The following is a 23,872-nucleotide window of genomic DNA, read 5'->3' as shown; positions in this document are numbered from 1 at the left end:
TTTGGGAGGCTGAGACGGGTGGATCACTTGAGGTCAGGGGTTCAACACTAGCCTGGCCAACATGGTATAACCCCATCTCTACTAAAAATACCAAAATTATCCAGGCGTAGTGGCACACACCTTTAATTCCAGCTACTGGGGAGTCTGAGGCAGAAGAATCGCTTTAATCCAGGAGAAGGAGGTTGCAGTGAGCCAGGATCACGCCACTGCACTCCAGCCTAAGCAACAGAGTGAGACTCCGTTTCAAAAAAAAAAAGGAACTAAAGCTTAATATTCCCCTTGCAGCATCACAGTCACAGTGCCAGTTGAGTAGTTATTGCCTCAAAGGACTGGTAAGCCTTTGACAAGGATAGGTTACTTGGAAAGTTTTCTTGCTTACCTGTAGAAGCTAAGCTGCTCACCGACAGCAGCACAGACAAGTAGTAAAGTTCAGGGGTTGTTTTTTCCTATATTTGAGAGAGAAAAGGTACTGTGAGGAATACTTTGTCTTTTAATTGGAACATATGTTAAAAATGTTTTGCCACAAGGATTTAAATGAAGGTGCCAATTTAGCAAGAAATAGAAGTCTTGCTATTTACTGTGCCAAACCCAATCCAACAGCTTCACCTTCACTGTTTGTTTGTTTTGAGACATGATGTTGTTTTGTCACCCAGGCCGAAGTGTAGTGGTGTGAGCATGGCTCACTGCAGCCTTGACTTCCTGGGTTCACGTGATCCTCCTGCCTCAGCCTCCCAAGTAGCTGGGAATACAGGCATGTGCCACCAGGCCTAGCTAATTTTTGTAATTTTTGTAGAGATGGGGTTTTGCCACATTGCCTATGCTGGTCTTCATCTCCTGGGCTCAAGCGATCCGCCTGCCTCAGCCTTCCAAAGTACTGGGATTAGAGGCGTGAGCCACTGTGCCTGGCCAGTTTCACTGTTGATTAATATCTTAACTACTTTTCGAACAATGAAATGTTTTAACTGTGACATGTGCCTAATGAGGAATTCCATCTCCACATATCTCTACTTTTGGTGTCAGTAGAAAATAAATATTGAAGACATATTATTTACAGCCAAACTTTCAGATTAAGATAAGCCTTTAGAAATTCATTGTTTAAAAACATACACAGTCTGTTGCCAAAACTGTTAACACCACAGTGCAGACTGCTTCACTGAAGGATCCCACACCAAACGCAGAGAACATCCACCTCCGCGTGCGTGGCACTGGCTGCATCTGAACAAACAGCGCAGGAAACCTAAAAGGACAGAGGAACAGCATCAGTTATCAGTGTTTAGGTTTAATCATCTCAGACACATAATCTTTTTTTTTTTTTTTTAGACAGAGTCTTGTTCTGTCACTCAGGCTGGAGTGCAGTGGTGCAATCTCAGCACACTGTGACCTCTTCCTCCCGGGTTTAAGCGATTCTCCTGCCTCAGCCTCCCTAGTAGGTGGCATTATAGGTGTGCACCACCATGCCTGGGTAATTTTTTGTATTTTTAGTAAAGACGGGGTTTCACCATGTTGGCCAGGCCGGTCTCGAACTCCTGACCTCAGGTCATCTGCCCACCTTGGCCTCCCAAAGTGCTGGGATTATAGGCGTGAGCCACCGTGCCCGGCTAGAAATATATTCTTGAATGCAAACCTAAATGCAGTTTGTTTCCTTCCCTTCCTGCTGTGGAACAGAAATGCCAGTCTAGGCAAAGTAATTTTTCCTTTGATATAGATTGTATGCGCGTTTTTTTTTTTTTTTTTTTTTTTTTGAGACGGAGTCCTGCTCTGTCGCCCAGGTTGGAGTGCAGTGACGCAATCTTGACTCACTGCAACCTCCACCTCCCAGGTTCAAGCAATTCTCCTGCCTCAGCCTCCCGAGTAGCTGGAACTATAGGCACCCGCCACCACGTCCAGCTAATTTTTTTGTATTTTTAGTAGAGATGGGGTTTCACTGTGTTAACCAGGATGGTCTCGATCTCCTGTCCTTGTGATCCATCCGCCTCGGCCTCCGAAAGTGCTGGGATTACAGGTGTGAGCCACTGTGTGCGGTCTTTTTTTTTTTTTTTTTTTTGAGATGGAGTCTTGCTCTGTTGCCAGGCTGCAGTGCAGAGGCATGATCTTGGCTGACTGCAACCTCTGCCTCCCGGGTTCAAGCAATTCTCCTGCCTCAGCTTCCCAAGTAGCTGGGACTACAAGGGTGCGCCACCACACTCAACTTATTTTTGTATTTTTAGTAGAGATAGGGTTTTACATGTTGGCCAGGCTGGTCTTGAACTCCAGACCTCAGGTGATCCACCTGCCTTGACCTCCCAAAGTGCTGGGATTGCAGGCATGAGCCACCATACCTGGCCCTATTTTTTCATTTTAAAAAATTCAGACATAGTTTTTGCTGAAATCATACATCACTCTTTTTTTTTTTTTGAGACAGAGTCTTGCACCGTAGCTCAGGCTGGAGTGCAGGCTTAGCTCACTGCAACCTCCGTCTTCCAGGTTCAAGCTATCGTCCTGCCTCAGCCCCCCTCGTAGCTGGGACTACAGGCATGCGCCACCATGCCCGGCTAATTTTTATATTTTTAGTAGAGAAGGGATTTCGCCATGTTGCCCAGGCTGGTCTCGAACTCCTGACCTCAGGTGATCCACCCGCCTCGGCCTCCCAAAGTGATGGGATTACAGGTGTGAGCCACCACGCCCGGCCCATACATCACACTTAAAAGCACATTCAAAGGAAAATATGATTAAGATAGATTAGCTAAAATATTCTTAAACTTCTCCACTTTTCAGAATGTTGAGAATAGAGACCAACTCCATGTCCTTTTTTGGAGATAGGGCCTCCCTCTGTCACCCAGGCTGGAGTGCAATGACATGACTCACTGTAACCTCCATCTCCTGGGCTTTAGTGACCCTCTGACTTCAGCCTCCCAAGTAGCTGGGACTACAGGTGCATGACACCATGCCCAGCTAACTTTTTCTATTTTTTTGTAGAGATGTCGTCTCACCATATTGCAGGCTGGTCTTGAACTCCTGACTTCACGCAATCCTCCCACTTCAGCCTCAGAGTGGTGGGGTTACAGGAAAGAGACACTGGACCCAGCCCTATATCACTTTTTGACTTCAAGTTGCCATTGTCCTTGTTTTTCTACCCAGAATCATCTCTTGATCAGTAACTATTTATTGAATGAAAAACCTGATACTTTAATATTATAACACTAAATAATTTTATAACAGAAGGAATTTGGGCCGGGCGTGGTAGCTCATGCCTGTAGTTCCAGCACTTTGGGAGGCCAAGGCAGGCAGATCATGAGGTCAGGAGATCGAGACCATCTTGGCTAACATGGTGGCACCCTATCTCTACCAAAAATACAAAAATTAGGTTGGTGTGGTGGCGTGTGCCTGTAATCCCAGCTACTCGGGAGGCCGAGGCAAGAGAATCGCTTGAACCCAGGAGGTGGAGGTTGCAGTGAGCCAAGATCATGCCACTGCACTCTGGCCTGGTGACAGAGCAAGATTCCGTCTCAAAAAAAATAAATAAAAGGAATTTGTATTTAACTTAATTTGGTTACGTACTCAAATTATAGGACAACTAAAAGAGAGGCCAGGCACAGTGGCTCACACCTGTAATCCCAGCACTTTGGGAGGCCGAGGCAGGCAGATCACCTGAGGTCGGGACTTTGAGACCAGCCTGACCAACATGGTGAAACCACATCTGTAGGCTGGGCGCGGTGGCTCACGCCTATAATCCCAGCACTTTGGGAGGCTGAGGCAGGCGGATCGCCAGAGGTCAGGAGTGGACACCATGTTGGACAACATGGTGAAACCCCATCTCTACTAAAAATACAAAGTATTAGCTACGTGTGGTGGCACATACTTGTAATCCCAGAATCCCAGCTACTCAGGAAGCTAAGGCACAAGAATCGCTTGAACCTGGGAGGCAGAGGTTGTAGTGAGCTGAGCTTGGGGGACAAGAGTGAGACCTTGTCTCAAAGAAAAGAAAAAGAAACCCCATCTCTACTAAAAATACAAAATTAGCTGGGCGTGGTGGCGCATGCCTGTAATCCCAGCTACCCGGTAGGCTGAGGCAGGAGAATCATTTGAACCCGGGAGGCAGAGGGTGCAGTGAGCCGAGATTGTATCATTGCACTCCAGCCTAGGCAACAAGAGTGAAACTCTGCCTCAAAAAAAAAAAAAAAAAAGAACAACTAAAAGAGATATTTAGGAAGTTTTTGAAGATTCCCTTCACCTGAATTTTAGATGTGAGTTGTTTTTTAAATTTTAGTCCGTGAATTCCTGAAGAGCAGAGAACTTTGTCCTACCAATTTTTGTTCTAGCAGTGTCTGGCTACTATTTGTAGTAGATACCTAATAAATGCTTGACAGATAACTGCACACTTACCAATTGTGAAGAAGGTAAAGATGATATTACCAACTAGGTTGTACAGGAGAGGTTGGCTGCAATATCGGGAGGATCTGGGCCTAAAAGTCAATACACGAGGTGATACATTAATTTATTACTTATTACAGGAAATCTGTGGTATAAGCATAACACCAGAAGGCACTAATCCTTGAACTCTAATTCTTATTCTGGCACTGGGTTCATCTTGGCTGTAGGCAACTCACTTCTCTTGAGAACCTTGATTCCTTTACTGTGACTGTAAATGAATACTACAAAATAGTCCATAAATAATAGTAAGAGTTATTAATGTCATCGTTGGTAAATAAATAATGTTTACCATGTTTCTTTCTTTTCTTTTTTTCTTTTTTGTTTGTTTTGTTTTGTTTTGAGACAGAATTTTACTCTGTCACCAAGGCTGGAGTGCAGTGCTGCGATCTCTGCTCACTGCAACCTCTGCTTCCCAGGTTCAGGCAATTGTTGTGCTTCTGCCTTACCAGTAGCTGGGATTACAGGCACATGCCACCACACCTGGCTAACTTTTGTATTTTTAGTAGAGATGGGGTTTCATCATGTTGGCCATGCTGATCTCGAACCCCTGACCTCAAATGATTGGTTTACTTTTTTTTTCTTTTCTTTTTTTTTTTTTTGAGACGGAGTCTCGCGCTGTCACCCAGGCTGGAGTGCAGTGGCCGGATCTCAGCTCACTGCAAGCTCTGCCTCCCGGGTTCACGCCATTCTCCTGCCTCCACCTCCCGAGTAGCTGGGACTACAGGCGCCCGCCACCTCGCCCAGCTAGTTTTTTGTATTTTTTAGTAGAGATGGGGTTTCACCGTGTTAACCAGGATGGTCTCGATCTCCTGACCTCGTGATCCGCCCGTCTCGGCCTCCCAAAGTGCTGGGATTACAGGTGTGAGCCACCGCGCCCGGCCTTTTTTTTCTTTTTGAGACAGAGTCTTGTTCAGTCACTCAAACTGGAGTGCAGTTGCACGACCTCAGCTCACTTCAACCTCCACCTCCTGGGTTCAAATGATTCTCATGCCTCAGCTTCCTGAGTAGCTGGGATTACAGGCGTGTGCCACCATACCTGACTAATATTTTGTATTTTTAGTAAGGATGGGGTTTCACCGTGCTGTCCAAGCTGGTCTCGAACTCCTAATCTCAGGTGATCTGCCCTCCTCGGCCTCCCAAGTGCTCGGACTACAGGCATGAGCCACTGATCCTGGCCTTGTTTACCTTTTTTTTTTTTTTTTTAAGACAGAGTCGGCTGGGCGCGGGGGCTCAAGCCTGTAATCCCAGCACTTTGGGAGGCCGAGACGGGCGGATCACAAGGTCAGCAGATCGAGACCATCCTGGTTAACACGGTGAAACCCTGTCTCTACTAAAAAATACAAAAAACTAGCCGGGCGAGGTGGCAGGCGCCTGTAGTCCCAGCTACTCGGGAGGCTGAGCCAGGAGAATGGCGTAAACCCGGGAGGCGGAGCTTGCAGTGAGCTGAGATCTGGCCACTGCACTCCAGCCTGGGCGACAGAGCTAGACTCCGTCTCAAAAAAAAAAAAAAAAAAAGACAGAGTCTCACTCTGTCACTCGGGCTGGAATGTAATGGTGTGATCTTGGCTCACTGTAACCTCCACCTCCCAGGTTCAAGCGATTCTCCTGCCTCAGCCTCCTGAGTATGTAGGTTTATAGGCACATGCCACCACACCTGGATAATTTTTATATTTTTAGTTGAGACGGGGTTTCACCATGTTGGTCAGGCTGGTCTCGAACTCCTGACCTTGTGATCCACCCGCCTCGGCCTCCCAAAGTGCTAGGATTACAGGCGTGAGCTGCTGCGCCCGGCCTTCTTCTTTTTTTTTCTTTTTTTTTTTTTTTTTTTTGAGACGGAGTCTTACTCTGTCACCCAGGCTGGAGTGCAGTGGCGCGATCTCGGCTCACTGCAAGCTCTGCCTCCCAGGTTCACGCCATTCTCCTGCCTCAGCCTCCCGAGTAGCTGGGACTACAGGTGCCCACCACCACACCCAGCTAATTGTTTTGTATTTTTTAGTAGAGACGGGGTTTCACCATGTTAGTCAGGATGGTCTCGATCTCCTGACCTCATGATCCACCCGCCTCGGCCTCCCGGAGTGCTGGGATTACAGGCGTGAGCCACTGCGCCCAGCCCTTTTTTTTTTTTTTTTTTTTTTTTTTGAGATGGAGTTTCACTCTTGTTGCCCAGGCTGGGGTTCAATGGTGGGATCTCGGCTCATTGCAACCTCCGCCTCCTGGGTTCAAGCAATTCCCCTGCCTCAGCCTCCTGAGTCGCTGGGATTACAGGCATGCGCCACCATGCGAGACAGGGCTTCACCGTGTTGGCCAGGCTGGTCTCAAACTACTGACCTCGTGATCCACCTGCCTCGGCTTCCCAAAGTGTTGGGATTACTGGTGTGAGCCACTGCACCCGGCCCTTGTTTACCATTTTTTAAATTCATGTTAATTTGCGATTTTGGTGAAAAACTATTTCATGGGAATTCTGACCTGTAGTAAGAAAAAATGACTTACTTTACACGGACTTCCTGTAATAGAAGCTGGTGAGTTTGAATTTGGCTAATTACAAGGAGTATTGCAGCTTCTTGTCCCTCCTCCTCACTTAAGTACATTCTCAGTTTTCAGATTTTTTTAGAATTAAAGTTATTAATTGACTGTTTCCACTAATAATAATTTCCAAGACAGAATCTGAAAGAACATATTAAGTAATAATCAGGTTGGGCGTGCCTGTCACCCTCAGCCCTGCAGACATTAGCTAACGCTAGACTGTTGGGACTGGTCTCCAGGGAATCCGTAAGTTGAGACATTGGTCCCATCATTGTCTCCTATTTAATGGCTTTCTATACCAGAAGATTAAAAGTGTGGATTAAAAGTTAAACTCAGTTTACCCACAGCTATCTTCACTGTATTGAGATTTTTGGCTTTTCAAAGTGAAGTCGGTGATTGCCCTTGATAACAGGGGCAGAAAAAATGGGGCAGGCTGCAATTAAACACGTAGCAGAAATCCCAGAGAGCACCCAAGCGGTGTCCACAGGTGAGAAATGCATGTTGAGCTGCCAAGTATAAGAACCTACCTTAGCAGAACATAGAACTGGAGAACCAGGGTGGTAATTCCAACTGAGAACGCTGTCACCCGGCTGCGTGGGACACAGTGAGTTACATTTTACATTACTCATTGAGTGATGAAATAGCTTCCAGAAACCAAATTCAGGTTCTGTTTGGTGTTAATGTTACATTTAACTACAGAGATAAAGTTTTAAACATAATGAAGATGAATTGAGATCCATTGCATTCTAATAAAATTCTAATAATACTTCAATAAGAATATTAATAATAGTTACTACTTATTGATCTCCTATTATGTAGCAGGCTTTGTTGATACTGATGTTTTGTTTTGTCTTGTTTTGTTTTGTTTTGTTTTTTTGAGATGGAGTCTTGCTCTGTCACCCAGACTGGAATACAATGGTGTGATCTTGGCTCACGGCAACCTCTGCCTCCCAGGTTCAAGCAATTCTCCTGCCTCAGCCTCTGAGTATCTGGGACCACAAAAGCATACCACCACGCCCGACTAATTTTTGTATTTTTAGTAGAGATGGGGCCTCAGTCTCCCAAAGTACTGGGATTACAGGCGTGAGCCACTGCTCCCAGCCTGTTGATACTGATCTTTAAGGAATCTTTAGAACCTTGGTTCCTTTATCATGACTGAAAATTAATGTAAAACAACCTGCAAGTAATACTAAGTTATCAATATTCATAATTGGTAGACAAATGTGTCAAACATTTTACATGCATTACCTAATTTAATATGCACAAAATCCTATGACATAGGACTATGGTTTTCCATTTTTTAAATGAGAAAACAGACTGTTAACTGACAGTTATCTACCTACCACAATTTGTACAACCAGATGAAAATTGTTACTGCTCAAAACATTTTTGAAATTCTTTTGAGATTACATGTACGTAGTTTCCATGGCATATAAGAAAATCTTGGTCAGGCACAGTGGCTTAAGCCTGTAATCCCAGCACTTTGGGAGGCCGAGGCAGGTGGATCACCTGAGGTCGGGAGTTTGAGACTAGCCTGGCCAACATAGTAAAAACCCCATCTCTACTAAAAATACAAAAATTAGCTGGGCGTGGTGGTGGGTGTCTGTAATCCCAGCTACTCAGGAGGCTGAGGCAGAAGAATCGCTTGAACCTGGGAGGCGGAGGTTGCAATGACCTGAGATCATGCCATTGCACTCCAGCCTGGGGACAAGAGCAAAACTCCATCTCAAAAAAAAAAAAAAAAGCCGGGCGCGGTGGCTCACGCCTGTAATCCCAGCACTTTGGGAGGCCGAGGCGGGCGGATCACAAGGTCAGGAGATCGAGACCACGGTGAAACCCCGTCTCTACTAAAAATACAAAAAAAAATTAGCCGGGCGCGGTTGTGGGCGCCTGTAGTCCCAGCTACTCAGGAGGCTGAGGCAGGAGAATGGCGTGAACCCGGGAGGCGGAGCTTGCAGTGAGCCGAGATCACGCCACTGCACTCCAGCCTAGGCGACAGAGCGAGACTCCGTCTCAAAAAAAAAAAAAAGAAAAAAAAAAAACAGGCCGGGTGCAGTGACTCACGCCTGTAATCCCAGCACTTTGGGAGGCCAAAGTAGGCAGATCATGAGGTCAGGAGTTCGAGACCAGCCTGACCAACATGGTGAAACCCCATCTCTACTAAAACTACAAAAATTAGCCAGGCGTGGTGGTGCGCACCTGTAATCCCAGCTACTCAGGAGGCTGAGGCAGGAGAATGGCTTGAACCTGGGAGGTGGAGGTTACAGTGAGCCCAGATCACATGTTGCCGCACTCCAGTTTGTGGGACAGTACCCCAACCCCCCCAAAAAAAGAAAGAAAATCTTCCCATTAACTAATCATTCTAACTCCCTTCTTCACTGTAAACTATTAAATTCACATTGATTATTTTATTAATTGGGTTTAGCACTGAATAACTTTAGGGCATTCACAGAAATCAAATACACCCTCCAAAGACAGATTTATCCCCAATGAAGGTACTCAAAAGAATATGCAATTTCAAAATATACCCCCAAGAATATTTAATGGCAGCACTGTTGGAACAAGAACATAGCTACATGCTTGAAGTTACTGTTTTTGAAAGGAATAGCATCCTTTTAGAGATGTAAATCCTGAGAGGTGGTGAGGTCAGCCACATTTAACTATTAGCCAACACAGGTTTAATACTGAGCATCCTGAAATATGTGACGGGGAGAGCCAAACAGAATTACTATTGTTTTTGAAAAGTTGATTTTTTAAAAAACTGACTTTTTAGCCAGGAGTAATGGCATGTACTTGAAGTACTAGCTACTTGGTAGGCTGAGGTGGGAGGATCTCTTGAGCCTGGGATTTCAAGGCTGTGGTGAGCAATGATTGTGCCACCGTACTGCAGCCTAGGCAACAGAGCTGTACCCTATCTCTAAAAAATAAAAATAAAAAAAGAACCTGGCTTAATGTTATGTTAATATTTACACCTCAGTGTTTTTAAAATGTAAAGATCAGGCCGGGCGCAGTGGCTCAAGCCTGTAATCCCAGCACTTTGGGAGGCCGAGACGGGCGGATCACGAGGTCAGGAGATCGAGACCATCCTGGCTAACATGGTGAAACCCCGTCTCTACTAAAAAATACAAAAAAACTAGCCGGGCGAGGTGGTGGGCGCCTGTAGTCCCAGCTACTCGGGAGGCTGAGGCAGGAGAATGGCGTAAACCCGGGAGGCGGAGCTTGCAGTGAGCTGAGATCCAGCCACTGCACTCCAGCCTGGGCGACAGAGCGAGACTCCGTCTCAAAAAAAAAAAAAAGTAAAGATCAGTGATTTTGGCCAGGTGTGGTGGCTCATGCCTCTAATCCCAGCACCGTGGGAGGCCAAGGTGGGAGGATCACTTGAGGCCAGGAGTTCAACATCCCCCTGGACAACACAGCGAGACCCCATCTCCACCCAAAAAAAAAAAATAATAATAATAAAGATCACTAACTACCCAGGCCAAAGCACAGTGGCTCAATCTCAGCCTCCCGAGTAGCTGGGACTACAGCCACATGCCACTGTACCCAGCCCAAGATTAATAATTTTAAAATTAAAAAATGTTAAGCCTCAAGACTGCCATAGAAAGAAATGAACTCCTTATTGTCACAGTGAGCTGGGGAGGGACACTTACAGCCTGGGCTGGTGAGTTCTCGGCAGCCAGCAGTGCAAGCGATAGGCTGTGTGGGCCAAACAAAAGTGAATCATGGTGACACTGGGCCCAGAGCACCTGGAGCAAGACAAGGAGGACCCAGGGCAGTCCTGTTAGAGTTCCCAAACTATTGCACCCATTCATCAACCAGCCACAACCCCCCTATGCGCATGTGCCCAGCAAGGATATGAAGGAAGTACTCTTCAGGAAAGGGACAGATCCTAGTTCTTTAAAACCCACCTTTGGCAGCAATAGGCGCTCACTGTAACCTTAACTCTTCTGTGGCTCTGAAGGTTTAGAGTCTTGTCTGAGCTCAAGTTGGCTGTGTTAACAGTTAATGGAACTGAGCTGGATATTTGAGACAAGTTATAGATGTAAGAAGGGAGAAAGACAGCTTCCTTTATGCTGAGAGATCAGCTTCCCCAGCCCCTCTGCATCCCTTGGGCATCACATGGAAACCTGAGCTCATCCCCAAGGATACAGCTGAAACTCTTTGTTCCTTCCTTCCCTGTAGTCTGTTTCAGAACTGCAGCAGCTCCCTTGAGGATCCACACCTCTTGAACTCAGCCTTACCCTTCTTCCATCTCTCTCTTGGGAATAGTACCTGAAACCTGAGATGGCCGGGGATGTCTGACGCCAGCTGTCTGTTAGATGCCAGCTGAACCCAGCCCTTCCACCAGTCTTTGAGAGCATGCTCAGTGGCTGGTGGATACTCTGATTTCTCTGTAGGCCTCAGGGTACTATGGGCATGTCACATTCATCACCCCATCCCATAATACCACAGGTAGTTTTTATGGAAATTGGGGGCCTTGGGTAGGGATAAAAGGTATGGGTCCAAGCCCCAAGTGAATCCTGGTATCATACTTGGGATGATAACTGAAAGGCAAGTTAAATCATTCTAAGTGATGAACTCGTTTTTTTCTAATGCCCTACTGACCACTACTGAACCTTCTTTATTCCCTAAGAACAGTTAGCAGTGTCCCTGTGATCCCACCACTCTGCCTTCTTTCGAGAAGGCCCCAGTATAATTCTTTTTTTTTTTTTTTTTTTGAGACAGAGTTTCGTTCTTGTTGCCCAGGCTGGAGTGCAATGGCGTGATCTTGGCTCACCGCAACCTCCACCTCCTGGATTCAAGCGATTCTCCTGCCTCAGCCTCCCAAGTAGCTGGGATTACAGGCCTGCGCCACTATGCCTGGCTAATTTTGTATTTTTAATAGAGACAAGGTTTCTCCGTGTTGGTCAGGCTGGTCTTGAACTCCCAACCTCACGTGATCCACCCGCCTCGCCCTCCCAAAATGCTGGGATTACAGGCGTGACCTACTGCGCCTGGACCTCAAGTATATTTCTTACTTCCATTTCCACTGACTATTTGTGGCTGCCTCTCCTATCTTGTTTCACCCCGTCCAATGAATTGTGTATCATCACTATCATCAGTAACACCACTTTCCTCAAAAATAACAGCTACCATTCATTTTAACACTGTGCCAGGCAATATGCTAAGCCCCTTGCTATGTGTTATCCTCAGAATTAATCCTCAAAGTAACTGAGATTGGCCTTCTCGTTATCTCCATTTTATCCATGAAGAACCTAAAGACAGAGTTAAGAGATCAAATCAAGATCACACAACCAAATAAGGGTTATTTTTATTTATTTATTTATTTATTTATTTATTTATTTATTTATTTATTTATTTATTTTGAGACGGAATCTCGCTCTGTTGCCCAGGCTGGAGTGCAGTGGCACAATCTTGGCTCACTGCAAGCTCCGCCTCCCGGGTTCACGCCATTCTCCTGCCTCAGCCTGCCGAGTAGCTGGGACTATAGGCGCCCACCACCTCGCCCGGCTAATTTTTTTGTATTTTTAGTAGAGACGGGGTTTCACTGTGTTAGCCAGGATGGTCTCAATCTCCTGACCTCGTGATCCACCCGCCTCGGCCTCCAAAGTGCTGGGATTACAGGCGTAAGCCACTGCGCCTGGCCCAAATAAGGGTTTTTAACACCCATGTCATATTATTTTGAGAACCCTGTTGTCACTCCTTTCCTCAGAAACCTTCAAAGCTTCCCATTGTCCAAGGGGTTAAAGTTGATATTTTTAAACTCCTTAGCTATGATAGGGCTCAGTTCCAATCTACACTGTTCCAGTTTATCTCCCACTTTTCTTCTTGGGGAGAGAGCTTAAGAGTCCGGAAACTTGGCCGGGCGCGGTGACTCAAGCCTGTAATCCCAGCACTTTGGGAGGCCGAGACGGGCGGATCACGAGGTCAGGAGATCGAGACCATCCTGGCTAACCCGGTGAAACCCCGTCTCTACTAAAAAATACAAAAAACTAGCCGGGCGAGGCGGTGGGCGCCTGTAGTCCCAGCTACTCGGGAGGCTGAGGCAGGAGAATGGCGTGAACCCGGGAGGCGGAGCTTGCAGTGAGCTGAGATCCGGCCACTGCACTCCAGCCTGGGCGACACAGTGAGACTCCGTCTCAAAAAAAAAAAAAAAAAAAAAAAAATCCGGAAACCTAAATTCTTGCCCTGATGTGCCATTCACTAGCTTTGTCCACTGAGAGCATCAAATCTGAACAAAAGCAAGCTGGTCAGCCTAGCAGTTATGTCTGACTACTATTAGGCTACAAATGAACAGTCTTGACACAGATGTTTTGAGTATTGCCAAGTCTTAGATGTACACAGTGAGGCATTGCATAGCCTTAATTTCCAGATTTATTTATTTATTTATTTATTTATTTATTTATTTATTTATTTATTTTTTTGAGACGGGGTCTTGCTCTGTCACCCAGGCTGGAGTGCAGTGGCCGGATCTCAGCTCACTGCAAGCTCCGCCTCCCGGGGTACGCCATTCTCCTGCCTCAGCCTCCTGAGTAGCTGGGACTACAGGCGCCTGCCACCGCGCCCGGCTAGTTTTTTTTTTGTATTTTTAGTAGAGACGGGGTTTCACCGGGTTAGCCAGGATGGTCTCGATCTCCTGACCTCGTGATCCGCCCGCCTCGGCCTCCCAAAGTGCTGGGATTACAGGCTTGAGCCACCGCGCCCGGCCTCCAGATTTATTTTTAACCCACTATTTCTTTTTTTCTTTTTTCCAAGATGGAGTCTTGCTGTGTCCCCCAGGCTGGAGTGCAGTGGTGCGATCTAGGCTCACTGCAACCTCCACCTCCCAGGTTCAAACGATTCTCCTGCCTCAGCCTCCCGAGTACCTGGGATTACAGGCGCACACCACCACACCCAGCTAATTTTTGTATTTTTTAGTAAAGATGGGATTTCACCATGTTGGCCAGACTGGTCTCCAGCTTCTGACCTCGTCATCCACCCACCCCGGCCTCCCAAAGTGCTGGGATTACAGGTGTGAGCTGTCTGGTCCCCATTTTTTCTTTTTTGAGATGTTTGTAATAGTGAAAAATTAGAAAAACCTAAATATCCAAAGGTCGAAGATTAACTGGAAAAACTAAATAACTATAGATTATAATTTGGAACATGCTAAATGCTTTTGACCTAATTTTTTTGTGAGAAATGACAATGTGTATGAATTTTTTTTTTTTTTTTTGAGACAGAGTCTTGCTCTGTTGCCCAGGCTAGAGTGCAGTGGCGCGATCTCAGCTCACTGCAAGCTCTGCCTCCCAGGTTCACGCCATTCCCCTGCCTCAGCCTCCCAAGTAGCTGGGACTACAGGTACCTGCCACCACGCCCGGCTAATTTTTTGTACTTTTTGGTAGAGACGGGGTTTCACCGTGTTAACCAGGATGGTCTCAATCTCCTGACCTCATGATCAGCCTGCCTCCGCCTCCCAAAGTGCTGGGATTACACATGAGCCACCGCCACCAGCCTTTTTTATTTTTATTTTTTTTTGAGACAGAGGCTGGAGTGCTGAGGCGTGATCTTGGCTCACTGCAGCCTCCACCTCCGGGATTCAAACAATTCTCATGCCTCAGCCTCCCAAGTAGCTGGGACTACAGGTGCCTGCTACCACGCCCGGCTAATTTTTTGTACTTTTTGGTAGAGATGGGGTTTCACCGTGTTAACCAGGATGATCTCGATCTCCTGACCTCGTGATCGGCCTGCCTCAGCCTCCCAAAGTGCTGGAATTACATATGAGCCACCGCGCCCAGCTTTTTTTTTTTTTTTTTTTTTTGAGACAGAGTCTCAACCTGTCACACAGGCTGGAGTGCTGAGGCGTGATCTCAGCTCACTGCAACCTCCACCTCCTGGATTCAAGCAATTCTCATGCCTCAGCCTCCCAAGTAGCTGGGATAACAGGCGCCAGCCACCACACCTGGCTAATTTTTTTTTTTTTTTTTTTTTGAGACGGATTCTCGCTCTGTCGCCCAGGCTGGAGTGCAGTGGCCGGATCTCAGCTCACTGCAAGCTCCGCCTCTCGGGTTTATGCCATTCTCCTGCCTCAGCCTCCCGAGTAGCCGGGACTACAGGTGCCCGCCACTGCGCCCGGCTAGTTTTTTGTATTTTTTAGTAGAGATGGGGTTTCACCATGTTAACCAGGATGGTCTCGATCTCCTGACCTCGTGATCTGCCCGTCTCGGCCTCCCAAAGTGCTGGGATTACAGGCTTGAGCCACCGCGCCCGGCCCGCACCTGACTAATTTTTATACTTTTGGTAGGGACGGGATCTCACCATGTTGGCCAGGCTGGTCTCAAACTCCTAGCCTCAAGTGATCCACCTCCCTAGGCCTCCCAAAGTGCAGGGATTACAGGTGTGAGCTACCACACCTGGCCGAAAGTATTTTTATAAAGCCAGGCGTGGCGGTTCACACCTGTAATCCTAGCACTTTGAGAAGCAGAGGTGGGAGGATCACTTGAGCCCTGGGTCTTGAACTCCTGGGCTCAAGCAATCCTCCCACCTCCACTTCCCAAAGTGGGAAGCAAAGCCTGGGCAACAAAATGAGACTCCTTCTCTACCCAAAAATAGAAAGATTAGCTGGGTGTGGTGATGTGTGCCTGAAGTCCCAGCTACACGAGAAGCTGAGAAAGGAGGATCCTTGAGCCCAGGAGATCGTGGTTGCAGTTAGCCATGTTCAAGCTAAACCTCCCAGCTTTCCCAGCCTGGGTGACAGAACAAGACCCTGTCTCAAAAAGAAAAAATGAAAGTATTCTGTTATTTTTATAAACTAAAAAGTAGCATATAACTGCTGATGTGTTTGTTGTCATTTGCTTTATTTCTATGTTAATTTTAAAAATGCTTCAAGCAGCCGTGTGCAGTGGCTCATGCCTGTAATTCCAGCACTTTGGGAGGCCGAGGCAGGTGGATCACGAGATCAAGAGATCAAGACCATCCTGGGCTAACACGGTGAAACCCCATTTCTACTAAAAATAGAAAAAAAATTGGCCAGGCATGCTGACACGCACCTGTAGTCCCAGCTACTCGGGAGGCTGAGGCAGGAGAATCACTTGAGCTGGGGAGGCGGAGGTTGCAGTGAGCTGAGATTGTTCCACTGTACTCCAGCCTGGGTGACAAAGTGAGACTCTGTCTCAAAAAAAAAAAAAAAAAAACTTCGAGCTCTACAAAATAATTCCCCAAAAGTTTTGAAAATACTTTGAGCAAGATTATGTCCCTGGAATTATATTTATAAGATCTCAGAGCCGGGCACCGTGGCTCATGCCTGTAATTCCAGCACTTTGGGAGGCCGAGGCAGGCGGATCCCGAGGTCAAGAGATCAAGACCATCCTGGCAAACATGGTGAAACCCTGTCTCTACTAAAACTGCAAACATTAGCTGGGCATGGTGGTGTGCACCTGTAGTCCTAGCTATTCAGGAGGCTGAGGCAGGAGAATCGCTTGAACCCAGGAGGCAGAGGTTGCAGTGAGCTGAAATGGTACCACTGCACTCCAGCTTGGCGACAAAGTGAGACTCCATCTCAAAAAAAAAAAAAAAAAAAAGATCTCAGAATGATTATTTTTAAGACATACTTTGGATATATAGAAATATTTATTACTTTTTAATATTTATATTATTGTTTCTGAGATAGAGTCTCACTCCAGCCTGGAGTGCAGTGGTTCAGTCTCAGCTCACTGCAACCCATGCCTACCAGGTTCAAGTGATTCTCCTGCCTCAGCCTCCCGAGTACCTGGGATTACATGTGTGTGCCACCACACTCGCTATGTTTTCTATTTTTGGTAGAGATGGGGTTTCACCATGTTGGCCAAGCTGGTCTTGAACTCCTGGCCTCAAGTGATCTCCCTGCCTTGACATCTCAAAGTGCTGGGATTACAGGTGTGAGCAACCACGCCTGGCCAAGAATATTTATTTTGAAGGCCAAGCACAGTGGCTCATGCCTATAATCCCAGCCCTTTGGGAAGCCGAGGCAGGAAGCCAGGAATCTGAGACCCACCTTGACAACAGTGAGACCCAGCACTTTGAGACGTGAGCCGCAGTGGCATGTGCCTGTGGTCCCAGCTACTTTGAGGCTGAGGTGGGAAGATCCCTTGAGCCCAGGAGGCAGAGGCTGCAGTGACCCATGATCATGCCACTGGACTCCAGTCTGGGCAACACACCGAGATCCTTTCTCAAAAAAAAAATTTATTTATAAGTATTTGGCTGGGCACAGTGGCTCATGCCTGTAATCCTAGCACTTTGGGAGGCTGAAGCAGTCAGATCGCTTGAGGTTAGGAGTTCAAGACCAGCCTGGCCAACATGGCGAAACCCTGTCTCTACCAAAAATATGAAAATTGGCCCGGCATAGTGGGCCATGCCTGTAGTCCCAGCTACTTTGGAGGCTGAGGCAGGAGAATCGCTTTAACCCGGGAGGCAGAGGCTACAGTGAGCTGAGATCGTGCCACCGCACTCCACCCTGGGTGACAGAGGGAGACTCCATCTCAAAACAAAAAGAAATTATTTATAAATATTTATTATTGGCCGGGCGGTGTGGCTCATGCCTATAATCCCAACACTTTGGGAGTCTGAGGGAGGCGATCACCTGAGGTCGGGAGTTCAAGACCAGCCTAGCCAACATGGTGAAACCGCATCTCTACTAAAAATACAAAAATTAGCTGAGCATGGTGGCAGGCGCATGTAATCTTAGCTACTCAGGAGGCTGAGGCAGGAGAATCACTTGTACCCAGGAAACGGAAATTGTAGTGAGCCAAGATTTCACCACTGCACTCCAGCCTGGGCAATAGTGAGACTTAGTCTCAAAAAAAAAAAGAAAATTATTTTAAAATTTTTATTTTGGAAACCTTTACAATAGCAAAATTTTTGTTTTTGTTTTTTTAACTTACTGAAAACTAGTAGGAAGCATTTATCAAGGAAATAATTCAGAACCAAATGAATTGAGTTTGAGATTAAAAGGTTCTCTACAATGAATGAAAAAGATACCCTCATCACTGGGCATTGCAGCGTACTAGGGATAAGATAATATACTACACATCTTCTAGAAAAAGCAGGTTACATATAAAGGAACAAGGATTAGAATGACATCAGACTTTCAACAGCCATGTTGAATGCCAGCAAATAATGAAGAAGCGCCTTTATAATTTTAAAAGAAAATAATTTCAAAAAGTTTTTGGGCTGGGCACAGTGCCTTAAGCCTGTAATCCCAACACTTTAAAAGGCCAAGGCAGGCAGATCATCTGAGGTCTGAGGTTCAAGACCAGCCTGGCCAACGAAACTCTGTGTCTACTAAAAATACAAAAATCAGCCAGGCATGTTGGTGGATATCTATAATCCCAGCTACTCAGGAGGCTGAGGCAGGAGAATTGCTTAAACCTCAGAGGTGGAGGTTGCAGTGAGCCAAGATCTTTCCACTGTACTCCATCCTGGGCGACAGAGTGAAACTAAGTCCCCCCCTGCCAAAAAAAATTTGAAGTTATTGAGTTGAAAAGAATTCTCTCAAGCCATTAATCATTGAAAGAAGAATAACGACATCATCAAACTTACTTGATCTCCCATGCACCTATCAAACTTATTTGATCTCCCACGCATCCTACTGGAGCATATTCTCAAGTAGTTTCATGATAAAGGGTTTGTGGGAGGTCAACCTTTTATCTGAAACTGCTTGAGGATATGCTCCAGAAAAATTAGAAAGCAAAGAGAAATATATAGGGGATCTAACCCAGGAGAGAGATGAAGAAGTTTTCAGAATAATAGCTTCACAAATAGAGATTTTTCATCTAGATAGGAGGAGAGTTCCAGGAAGAAAATCCTCTGGGAAAAAAACAGATTGAATAGAATAGCAATTGTAGGTTAAACCATTTGAAATTGATGTTTTCTTGATTAAAAAAAAAAAAATTTTGCTTGCTGAGCACAGTGGCTCATACCTGTAAACCCAGCACTTTGGAAGGCCAATGTGGGCAGGTTCGCTTCTAGATTCTGAGCCCAGGAGTTTGAGACCAGCCTGGGCAATATGTGAAACCCCATCCCTACAAAAAATACAAAAAAACAAAACAAAACAAAAAACAATTAGCCAGTGCATGCCTGTAGTCCCAGCTACTTGGGAGGCTGAGGTCGAAGGATCACTTGATCCTGGGAGATAGAGGTTGCAGTCACCTGAGATTGCACCACTGTACTCCAGCCTGGGCAACAGAGTGAGATACTGTCTCAAAAATCAAAAAACAAAAGACAATTCTAGTAGCATAATATGCAACGTTCATAATAGCTATATTCATAGCATATTTGCTATTTGCCAAATGTAGTTTTTTGTTTTGAGATGGAGTCTCACTCTGTTGCCCAGGATGGAGTGCAGTGGTGCGATCTCGGCTCACTGCAAGCTCCACCTCCCGGATTCACGCCATTCTCCTGCCTCAGCCTTCCGAGTAGCTGGGACTACAGGTGCCCGCCACCATGCCCAGCTAATTTTTTTGTATTTTTAGTAGAGTCGGGGTTTCACCATGTTAGCCATGAAGTTCTCGATCTCCTGACCTGGGATTACAGGCGTGAGCCACCGTGCCTGGCCTGCCAAATGTAGTTCTATGTCCTGGATCTGTATTGTTTCATTTAATCCTCACAACAATCAGGAGGGGGCTAGTATTATTTTCTCCTTTTTAAGATTGATGAAAACTGGGACAAGGTGGGCACGATGGCTCACGCCTGTAATCCCAGCACTCTGGGAGGCCGAGGCAGATGAACCACTTAAGGTCAGGAGTTTGAGACCAGCCTGGCTAATGAGGTGAAACCCCGACTCCACTAAAAGTACAAAAATTAGGCCAGGCACAGTGGCTCACACCTGTAATCCTAGCACTTTGAGAGGCTGAGGCGGGCGGATCACGAGGTCAGGAGATCGAGACCATCCTGGCTAACACAGTGAAACCCTGTCTCTACTAAAAATACAAAAAATTAACTGCGCGTGGTGGTGGGCGCCTATGGTCCCAGCTACTTGGGAGGCTGAGGCAGGAGAATGGCATGAACCCAGGAGGCGGAGCTTGCAGTGAGCCGACATCGTACCACTGCACTCCAGCCTGAGTGACAGAGCAAGACTCCATCTCAAAAAAAAAAAAAAAATTAGCCAGGTGTGGTGGCACTCACCTGTAATCCCAGCTTCCCAGCTACTTGGGAGGCTGAGGCAGGGAGGATTACTTGAACCCAGAAGGCAGAGGGTGCAGTGAGCTGAGATTGCACCACTGCACTCCAGCCTGGGTGACACAGCAAGACTCTGTTTCAAAAAAAAAAAGAAAAAAAACCTGGGACAAAAGGAAGGTTAAGTTAGTTAGGTTGCCCAAGGTCATGCAGTTGGAACTGCAATTTGAAGCCAGGCAGCTAATTTCAGAGCATAGGCTCTTAACTATTCTGTTATATAGGCAGGAAATTGTAGGATACATTCTTTTGGAGTCTGACTAATTCAAGTAGAAAGACCTGCAGTACTGACAGGTTACTGAACAGTGATGGCCACTGTGCACAAACCCTACCTACCCACTCAACCTGTCCTATCAGCTCTTTTTGAAGAAACTTTAAAATATATCATGAATATTGGTAGAGAAATAGAGATGATAGGCCGGGCGTGGTGGCTCACGCCTGTAATCCCAGTACTTTGGGAGGCCGAGGCGGGCGGATCACAAGGTCAGGAGATCGAGACCACGGTGAAACCCCGTCTCTACTAAAAATACAAAAAATTAGCCGGGCGTGGTGGCAGGCGCCTGTAGTCCCAGCTACTTGGGAGACTGAGGCAGGAGAATGGCGTGAACCCGGGAGGCGGAGCTTGCAGTGAGCCAAGATCGCGCCACTGCACTCCAGCCTGGGTGACAGAGCGAGACTCCGTCTCAAAAAAAAAAAAAAAAAAAAAAGAAATAGAGATGATAATCTGTCGGGGAAACGAGTAGAATACCGTAAACAGGAATATTCAGAGGATAGGGCTCTTGGAAATTAAGAGTGTAACGGCACAAATGAAAACTAGGCAGATTGGAGGATGAAATTGAGGCTATCTGGAAATTAGAGCATGAAGGCAGGAGGTGGAAAATACAGAAAAAATGATTAGATGCTTCAGATTTAAATAATAGACATTTTCAGGCCAGGCACGGTGGCTCATGGGAGGCTGAGGCAGGTGGATCACTTGAGGCCAGGAGTTCGAGACCAGCTTGGCGAACGTGGTAAAACCCCATCTCTACTAAAAATTCAAAAATTATCTGGGTGTGGTGGTGCATGCCTATAGTCCCAGCTACTTGGGAGGCTGAGGCAGGAGAATTGCTTGAACTTGGGAGGTGGAGGTTGCAGTGAGCCAAGATCGTGCCACTGCACTCCAGCCTGGGTGAGAGAGGGAGACTGTGTCTCAAAAATAATAATAATAATAATAATAAATAATAGACATTTCCAAAGAACAGAGAAAATGGAAGGCAGAAAATCATCAATAAAAGAATTCAAGGACATTTGCTAGACCTGAATGTTACGAGTTTCAGGACGGAAAGGCCCTGCCCCATGCTCAGCATGACGGATGGAAACAAAGCTGCACTAGAGGACAGCATTGTGAAATTTCAGAACACTGCGAACAAAGAGAAGACCTTACAGGCTTCGAGGCAGGAAAAAAAATGATATTCAAAACCTCCGGAATTAGAAGTGGCTTTGGATTTCATGCCATTAACGTTGGAATCTAGAAGCAATGCCTTCGAAGTTGTGGGAGAAAATGATTTTCAACATAGTCTGGAGATAAACTGTATTGGGCAGTTTGGGAGAAGGTAGTGAAAGGGTATGAGAGCTTATCTTTATAGATCATAAAAGAAAGTCAATGGGCACTGTTTAAGTGGGATAAATTCAGAGATGGCATTATAAGCACATAATATAGAGTTATGGTAGAAACTACTGGAAGAAATAGCTGAAAAAGTTAAAAGTGGTTGCCTTAGGGACCTGGATGGAAGGGATGGTGAGTGGGATATGATTGATGGCTGTTGGTTTTCATTATTGGCTTTTTTTACCTTGTGATGTTCTAGATCTATATATATGAATTAGTTGAATAAGAAATTTTAGGCCGGGCACGGTGGCTCACGCCTGTAATCCCAGCACTTTCGGAAGCCGAGGCGGGCGGATCACAAGGTCAGGAGATCGAGACCATTCTGGCTAACGTGGTGAAACCCCGCCAACCCCGTCTCTACTAAGAATACAAAAAATTAGCCAGACATGGTAGTGGGCACCTGTAGTACCAGCTACTTTGGAGGCTGAGGCAGGAGAATGGTGTGAACCCGGGAGGCAGAGCTTACAGTGAGCTGAGATCACTCCACTGCACTCCAGCCTGGGGAACAGAGCGAGACTCCGTCTCAAAAAAAAAAAAAGAAATTTTAATAAAAATTTAAAATTGGATGCCTTATGTCACTTCATTAGAGTTATGGAAGGATCAGTGGAATAATTGATATGAAAAAGAGGTTTGTAAATTCTATTCAGTGGAAAATTATGATGTTACTATCATGTTGATTAAAAATGCTGTATTTGGTAGATGATAATATTGTTGTGTTAATTAACTGTGGCCACAATAGTGCGACCACAAAACTTGAGTGACATATGATAATGAACACTAATTTTTGTTTTTGAGACTAGGTCAGCTTGTTGGCTTGACGATCTGAGCCAGGTTTGGTTGACCTCACTTGGGTCTGCTCATGTGTCTGAGCAGAGGGACTGTAGTTGTTGGCTGGTCGGGGATGGCCGTGTTCCCCACATGGGGGCGGGGGTTGGATGTCTATCAGTGGGAGCATTGCTGCGCTCCCACGTGTTCTGGCATCCTCCACACTATCACTTGTGCCACATTCTTTTGGCCAAAGCAAGTCAAAAAATGTGGAGAAGTCACTTCCATCTCTTCATGGTGGGAGCTGCAAATTTCACATTGAAAAGGAGGGAGGGAGATGTGGAAGCATTTTTACAGTTAGCATAATGATTGAAGCCAAATTTTTTTTTCTTTTTGAGATGGAGTATCGCTCTGTCACCAGGCTGGGGTACAATGGCGCGATCTTGGCCACTGCAACCTCCGCCTCCCAGGTTCAAGTGGTTCTCCTGCCTCAGCCTCCCAAGTAGCTGGGATTACAGGCGTGTGCCACTACACCCAGCTAATTTTTGTATTTTTAGTAAAGATGGGGTTTCACCATGTTGGCCGGGATGGTCTCAATCTCTTGACCTCATGATCCACCTGCCCCGGTCTCCTAAAGTGCTGGAATTACAGGTGTGAGCCACTGCGCCCAGCCGAAGCCAAATCCTTTTTTTTTTTTTTTTTTTTGAGAAGGAGTCTCACTCTGTTGCCCAGGCTGGAGTGCAGTGGCCGGATCTCAGCTCACTGCAAGCTCTGCCTCCCGGGTTTACGCCATTCTCCTGCCTCAGCCTCCCGAGTAGCTGGGACTACAGGTGCCCGCCATCTCGCCTGGCTAATTTTTTTGTATTTTCAGTAGAGACGGGGTTTCACTGTGTTAGCCAGGATGGTCTCGATCTCCTGACCTCGTGATCCGCCCACCTCAGCCTCTCAAAGTGCTGGGATTACAGGCATGAGCCACCAAGCCCGGCCTAAGCCAAATACTTTTAGTCCATCTATTGTGAATGAGAACATGGAAGGACATCAAAAGACCTATAACTGGGCTGGGCGTGGTGACTCATGCTTGTAATCCCAGCACTTTGAGAGACTGAGGTGGAAGGATTGCTTGAGACTAGTAGTCTGATACCAGCCTGGGCAACATAGCAAGACCCCCATCTCTACAAAAATTAGTTTTTAAAATAATTAGCCCATCTATTTGGTATGTGCCTGTGTTCCCAGCTACTTTAGAGGCTGAGGTGAGAGCATCACTTGAGCCCAGGAGTCTGAGGGTGCCGTCAGCTGTGGTTGCACCACTATGTTCTAGCCAGGGTAGCAGAGCAAGACTCATCT

The 23,872-nt window shown here is 46.3% G+C and overlaps 1 protein-coding gene across 6 annotated transcripts in view; it reads left to right on the top strand.

The window, feature by feature from the left end:
- Nucleotides 1–23,872, top strand: part of LOC105478934 (nicotinamide nucleotide adenylyltransferase 1) — a 47,759-nt gene that overhangs the window by 10,395 nt on the left and 13,492 nt on the right. The window lies entirely within an intron of this gene.

Source organism: Macaca nemestrina, chromosome 1 (genome assembly GCF_043159975.1).
Source record: "Macaca nemestrina isolate mMacNem1 chromosome 1, mMacNem.hap1, whole genome shotgun sequence".
NCBI lineage: Eukaryota > Metazoa > Chordata > Mammalia > Primates > Cercopithecidae > Macaca > Macaca nemestrina.
This window is presented reverse-complemented; position numbering and strand designations above follow the sequence as displayed.